This window comes from Sciurus carolinensis, chromosome 8 (assembly GCF_902686445.1).
Source record: "Sciurus carolinensis chromosome 8, mSciCar1.2, whole genome shotgun sequence".
Taxonomy (NCBI): domain Eukaryota; kingdom Metazoa; phylum Chordata; class Mammalia; order Rodentia; family Sciuridae; genus Sciurus; species Sciurus carolinensis.
In genome coordinates, this window is record NC_062220.1 from 113,435,373 (window position 1) to 113,441,469 (window position 6,097).

Sequence of the window (6,097 nt, forward strand, 5' to 3'; positions counted from 1 at the left end):
CCATGGCAGCCAGGATGCTCCCACCAAAAGGCTTGTCCCTTTGGACATCAAGAATCGTCTCTTCCACTAATTTCTAGCACAGCTCTGGAGGCTGCAGCACCCCCAGCCCAGGGCCTACCCAGGGGGAGCAGCTTTTGCTCTGAGAGCATCTGCAAGGTCATCTGTGACCAGAGAGGGCAGCAAAATGTCCACTGAGTCCATCTCGATCCCAATGAGGTGAGCCAAACACACTATTCTGCATACAGATGGCCCAGCTGTGACAGCTCAGCAGCACCGCTGCATGTGGGCAAAGAGACTATCATCCCAGAGGCTCAAGAGTACTAAATTGGAGGGACCACAACTGGACTATGTGATTCCAACGTCTGGCCCTTTGACAACTCCACACTGCCAGCATAGGTCACGACCATGTGGGGGCTGTTGGTTTCAGCTACAGAGCAATGCAGAGCACGGTTGGCAGCCAGACCCCTGGGTGAACCACTCACCATCTCTGGGACCTTAGGCAAGTTACCTGCCATCTCTGTGCCCTAGTTTCCTACTCCACAAGAGAAGGTGTTTTATTCTCTGCACAGGGAATGGGGATAATTAAATGAGATTGTCCATAGAACAGATGGTGATGGCTTTTTTTAAAAGCCTTTATTCCTTTTGGATATTTTTAGTAGAGCCCTGGTTTTCCAGAAGGTGAGGAAGACTCCCAAAGCCTTATCAGCTACTGAGTTTCATTAAGTCTTAAATACAGACTTGGCAGATTCCAAGTAGAGGAAACAGGGAGGCCCTGGTCACAGAGGGTGGCCCTGTCCCATCAGAAGAGCTGAGGGGCTCAGACTCCTGCAGCTCTTGAACCTCCTCTGCTTAGAAAGCAGTAGTGGGGGCAGGGAGGGCTGTGAGAAGGGACCTGCTAGGACTCACCTGGGTTGTTAGGGACAGAGGCCTGAGAACAAGGACTCAGGCCTCTTCATGTCCCATCAGGGTTCTGCAGCCTTAGCAATTGCAGGCTAATGGGGGTGACAAAAGTGCCCTTTTCTACCTGATAACCCGTGACAAAAGGCTCCCACCAGCTCCTAGAGCACCCCACGAAGCTGCCACAGAGAAATCCTGCTGGATGGCACAGGACACACAGGAAGCAAGAAAGCCAGGCCTCTCCTGCCACACTCTCCACTGAGAACCAGGGGTGTTCAAGTCTGCCACAGACACCTGTCACTGTCAGAAGCTCCCAGGAGCTGTGCTGCCAGAGCCCTGAAAAAGCCTCAAAATGCATCAGGTGGACGGGACTGTATTATTCTTGGGGAGAACTTCTGCTCCCATGAGTCCACAAACAATGCACACAGGCTGAACTGAGTCAATCCTACAGGCCTCAGGGGACCCAGAAATGTCCCTCTTGGAAGTTCTGCACCCATTCAATGGATGAGCATTCTGCAGCACCTTGCTTGCCAGGTAGGGAGTGGAGGCTGGGGCCTGAGTTTCCCATTCCAGAATCAAAACTCTGAAGAACAGTCAAAGTTTCCTCTCTTGCCTGATGACCTGGCCTCCTTGCTTCCTCCTGACTAGTCCCCAAAACAAAATTAAGGGGTGACAGGGAGACAAGATAGGAGCCATGGTCTAGCTGGTTGGACTTAACCAGAGGAAAGCATGCTGAGGTCACCCAGTCTCCAGCTTTGTCTTGTTGGCACATGGGGAAGAGAAAAGAGTGGTAACCCTGTCCTGGAGAAGCTCAGGGAACCTGGTAGGTGTTTGCACATGGTTGATCCTGCTAGGTAATTTTCACTCCCTAACCCAAACTCTGACACTTGTGAATGTCAAGACAAGTGCTTGTCCAAGATGGCATAACTAAGGAGCCATCAGTCTCTGCTCTGCTCCCTTCCTTCCACATTCCCAGCATCCTCCAAATTCTCCCCCCTTTGCTTGTAGGGTAAGATCACACACCCCACTTCCTCTACAGCCTGCACAGTTCTCCTTCCTCTCTGCTCCAGTTACTTCAGTTCCATCAAATTCGCCTTGCTCCATCCAGCAACAAAGCCTCAGGCACATACAGCTCCCTGTCTGGAATGGAGGTCCCCCTTCTCCACCTACTTACTTCACACTGCCACCTAAAAGGCCTACTCACCTTGCACAAACTTTCTTCAACCACACCCTCAGGGAAGCCTTCCCTGACCCCCTGCACATGTGCAGTTCTTCCTGTGTTCCTGTTTTGTGTCTTCTTTCTTTCTTTCTTTTTGTGGTGCTGGTGATGGAACCCAGGGCATCCACATGATAAGCAAATGCTCTACCACTAAGCTACACCACTATCCCCCTGTTTGGTGCTCTTATGGTGCCAAATGCCTCCTGTAATTATTCTCATATTATTCCTGAGAATCTGCCAGGCTCTGTTTATTCCAGGAGAATGTCAGTAGTAGGAGGGCAGGGATTGAGCCTGCATTTAAAAAAGCCTCTAGGATTTGATCCCAGCTCTAGCTGATCCTGAAGTCCCTTCTTGACTTGCTTCATTGCTCCTGGGTCCTGACAGTTTCCCAGGTCAGCACTGGACAGATCTTCCAGTCTCATAGCCTATGCCAGTCCCTTAGTGGTTGCAGAAGCTCAGGCCAAGCTTGCAAGCTGTCCAGCTTATCTAGGGAAGTTGATTAAGACACACCTTCCAAAAAGAAGGGTGAGGCTGTGACAGTCAGGGACATGGCTCCTCTGAACCCAGAAGGTGGGGAGAGGGAAGACCTGATTCGAGTGCTCAGATTTCTAAACAAGACCTTTCAATTCTATCCCACTGAAGACGGTTTTCTGATATTGGAAGAGATCTCCACTGCCAAGGAGGTAAGCAAAGGAGGGAAAGAATGGAGGAAGTCTGCTTTGGGGGATATTTTTACCAAGCCCTTAGGGGAACCCATGCTCAAAAGAGAACTCAAAGATGGCAAATTTGAACTAGTTGCCCTACACTGGAACTGTGTCCTTGAAACATTCCCTACTCTCTCTGGGCCACATGATTCACATCTATATATTGCAAACTATGCCACCCTCACATCCCAAGGTTGGGGCGCTGTGTAGGTGTGGATGGATGCATTAGTGGTATAAGGGGAGATAGGTAAGAGCTTGGCTCTGATGTCAGACAGACCTGGGTGGTAAGTCCTGAATCTGCCCTTTCTTGGCTGGATGCTCTTGGGCAAGTCATTCCCTGCTGTGGGCCTCGGTTGATTTTTCTGTAAAATGGGGATGACCTCCCTATCTCCTAAGTCTATTGTACACTCAGAGCATGGCACATAATAGCCCCCAGTAAATGGACACTCTTATTCCTAAAATGATGGCTTCCAGAAATGAGAATTTAGAAAACACCACCAATTTGCAACTCCAGATATGGAGTTCAACAGATCTGACCAACCTATCAAGGTTAGGCCCCTACCCCTCCCAGGCACCAAGCAGGGTGACAAGAGGTCCCTCTGAGCAGGAGGTGGCCTCAGCCCAGAGCCACACCAAACCTGGCTGAGCCCAGGACAGAGGCCCAGACCTATGACCACTAGGGTCAATGCATGCCCCAGAGCCTGTCCTCTAAACCAACCTACACTGACAAGGACCAGATTGGAACATGAGGACCAATGCATCCTTCCGAACATGGGGAAACTGAGTGCTAGAAAAGGGAAGGAACTTGAGCAGGGTCCTGAGGCAGAGTTGGGATTAGGACCTGAGTCAGAGCTTTCCCAGAAGCTTTACTGACACTCTCCTGCCTGCCATTTCTCGATTCTGCCCTCATCAATTGGCCCAACCTGCCATTTCCTTAAAAACAGGACTGAGCAGAAAACCTCTAGGTGTTTCTGAGGAATCCCAGATATCTTGCACATTTCCTTATTGGAAAATACTAGAATGTGCAAACAACCCTGGAGTTGATTCTTAAAACAAAAAGGAAAGTACACACACACACACACACAAACACACGCTGCCTGAGCAAGGGGCAGCAACAGGTCCCAGCCTCCAGGCTGCCTTAGAGGGTTGTCTGCCTCCTCACAGGGAGGGGCTCCTAGGTGATTCTCAGTGCTGCCACCACTAACACACACACACACACACACACACACGCACGCACATGCACATGAACACCCACACTCATGCACACACAAGGACCAGGCTGACCCACAAGGTCTACAGCCATGTAAGATCTTAACTGACAACCGACAAGATGCAAACATGGCTGCAATGGGGTGCCAGGCTGAGTGGGGGAGGGTGAAAAGGGGAGGGCAAACACACACACCACACACACACACACACACACACACACACAATCATAGCCTTATCCATTCACGTACATATGCATCACGGACTCACAAAAACAGTCCACACACACAGATACACATACATACAATACCTAGAAATACACTTTGAACATCTCCGGACAGATGCACATACATTCTCACACATGAGAATGCCATCCTTAGTCCCCACCACTAGAAACGCTCCCATCCCTACAGGGACCTGGGAAGTGGCTGGCTATGAATCCAGAGGTTGGACTAAGCTCCAGGCTGACCCAAGGAAGACTGAAAGGGCAGAGGGGCAGCCGAGGCCTGCCCGTCAACCCTCCTGGGCCAGGTAGGGGTGAGGGGACCTTGTCTGCCAAAGGAGTAGTCTCCAAACCCTGACCTGGGACCCTCAAAGAGGGGTCTTCTGGCTTCTGGAGGTGGCTCCGAGGACAGGGAATGTGGGGGTGCAGGAGGGAATTTTTATGTCCCCAAATTGAACTTCCCCCTTTGAGGAAAGCTTGGCCCCCTTTGGCAACCCCATTCAACATGGCCCCCCAACAGGTCTGCCTGTCCCCCGAAGCTTGTCTCTCCTTAAGACCCCCTCGACTGAGATCCACACATCTGTTCCTCCACAAAACGAGGTCCCACCCAGACACCTCAAGGTATGCCTCCCACCTGGAGGAGCCTCACACCGCATCCGCCCCCAGCACACAGCTTGGAGACACCAGGGATATCCCGACACCTCCAGCCTACAACACCCAAACTCAAGGGCCACACCTACAGGCCTGTGGAGGTAGATGCCCATTCCGGGTGGGCCCTCCTCTAATGTGGCGGCCCCGTCACCAGGGAGGCCCTCTCTAGGAGCACTGCCCCCACCCAAGGCGGCTGCGCCCTCCAAGAGGGGCGGCTGGAACTTACCTTCTTCTCAGTGAGCAGCAGCTTCTGCCTGGGGGACATGCTGGAGGGCGCCGGTGAGCACGCGGTGGGTGGGAGCAACTGGGGCTGTCCTTTTCGCCTGGCCCATTTTACCCGCAGGGACCACAGCCGAGGCTCGCGTAGCGTCCCCTGGGCTCTAAACCTGCCTCAGGCCGTAGCGGAGGCGGAGTCTGCAATAGCTCCTGGGCTCCTCGCTCCACAGCAGCTGCGCGGGGCGGGGCGAGCGCTAGGGACCGCCCGTGGCGTGACGTCATAGCGCTGCGGTTCCGCCCTCGGGACCCACCCGGGGCTCCTGCAGGTGTGTGCTCTGAGCCAACCCGCCCTGGCCGCAGCCTCATGCCTAATGCCCCTGTCCACTTGCTGCATGGGGTAGGGTGGGCAAGCATCCTTCATGGAATGTCTGATGGGTGCCAGCCGAGCAAGTTGTCTAGAGATGGTGAAGTTGCTACTGCCATTCTCTGAGCATGCATTCCCTTTTACAAAACATTTTCATTTTCTATTAAGGCATAGAAAGAAAACTTTCACTGAATCAAGAGATATAGTACAAATTATGGTGACCTTCCCGGCCTTTTGGGAATGTGCATATATAAAAATGTGCATTAATATCTGTAGCAGAATGCAGTGCAGAAGTTAACAGACAGTCCCAACATGAGTGGCTGCACAGGTGGGTCTGCTCTGTGGACTCAGGAAGCTCTTGGTTCTCCAGCATCAGGGATGAGCCCAACGTGAACAAGGCCTGCTCTGAATAGGAGCCAGGAGACCTTGTATTTGAAGACTGAACCCCTGTGAACACTAAAATGCTACAAGTGTGGCATAAAACAAAAATGTTGCAGGAAGAGAGGCAGGAGGAACACAGGTCATTCTTATTTTCCTAACAACTACAGTTTTAAGGAACTATATATCAAGACATAACATAATGCTTGACAAGTGGCAAATGCTAAACTGCATTCTTT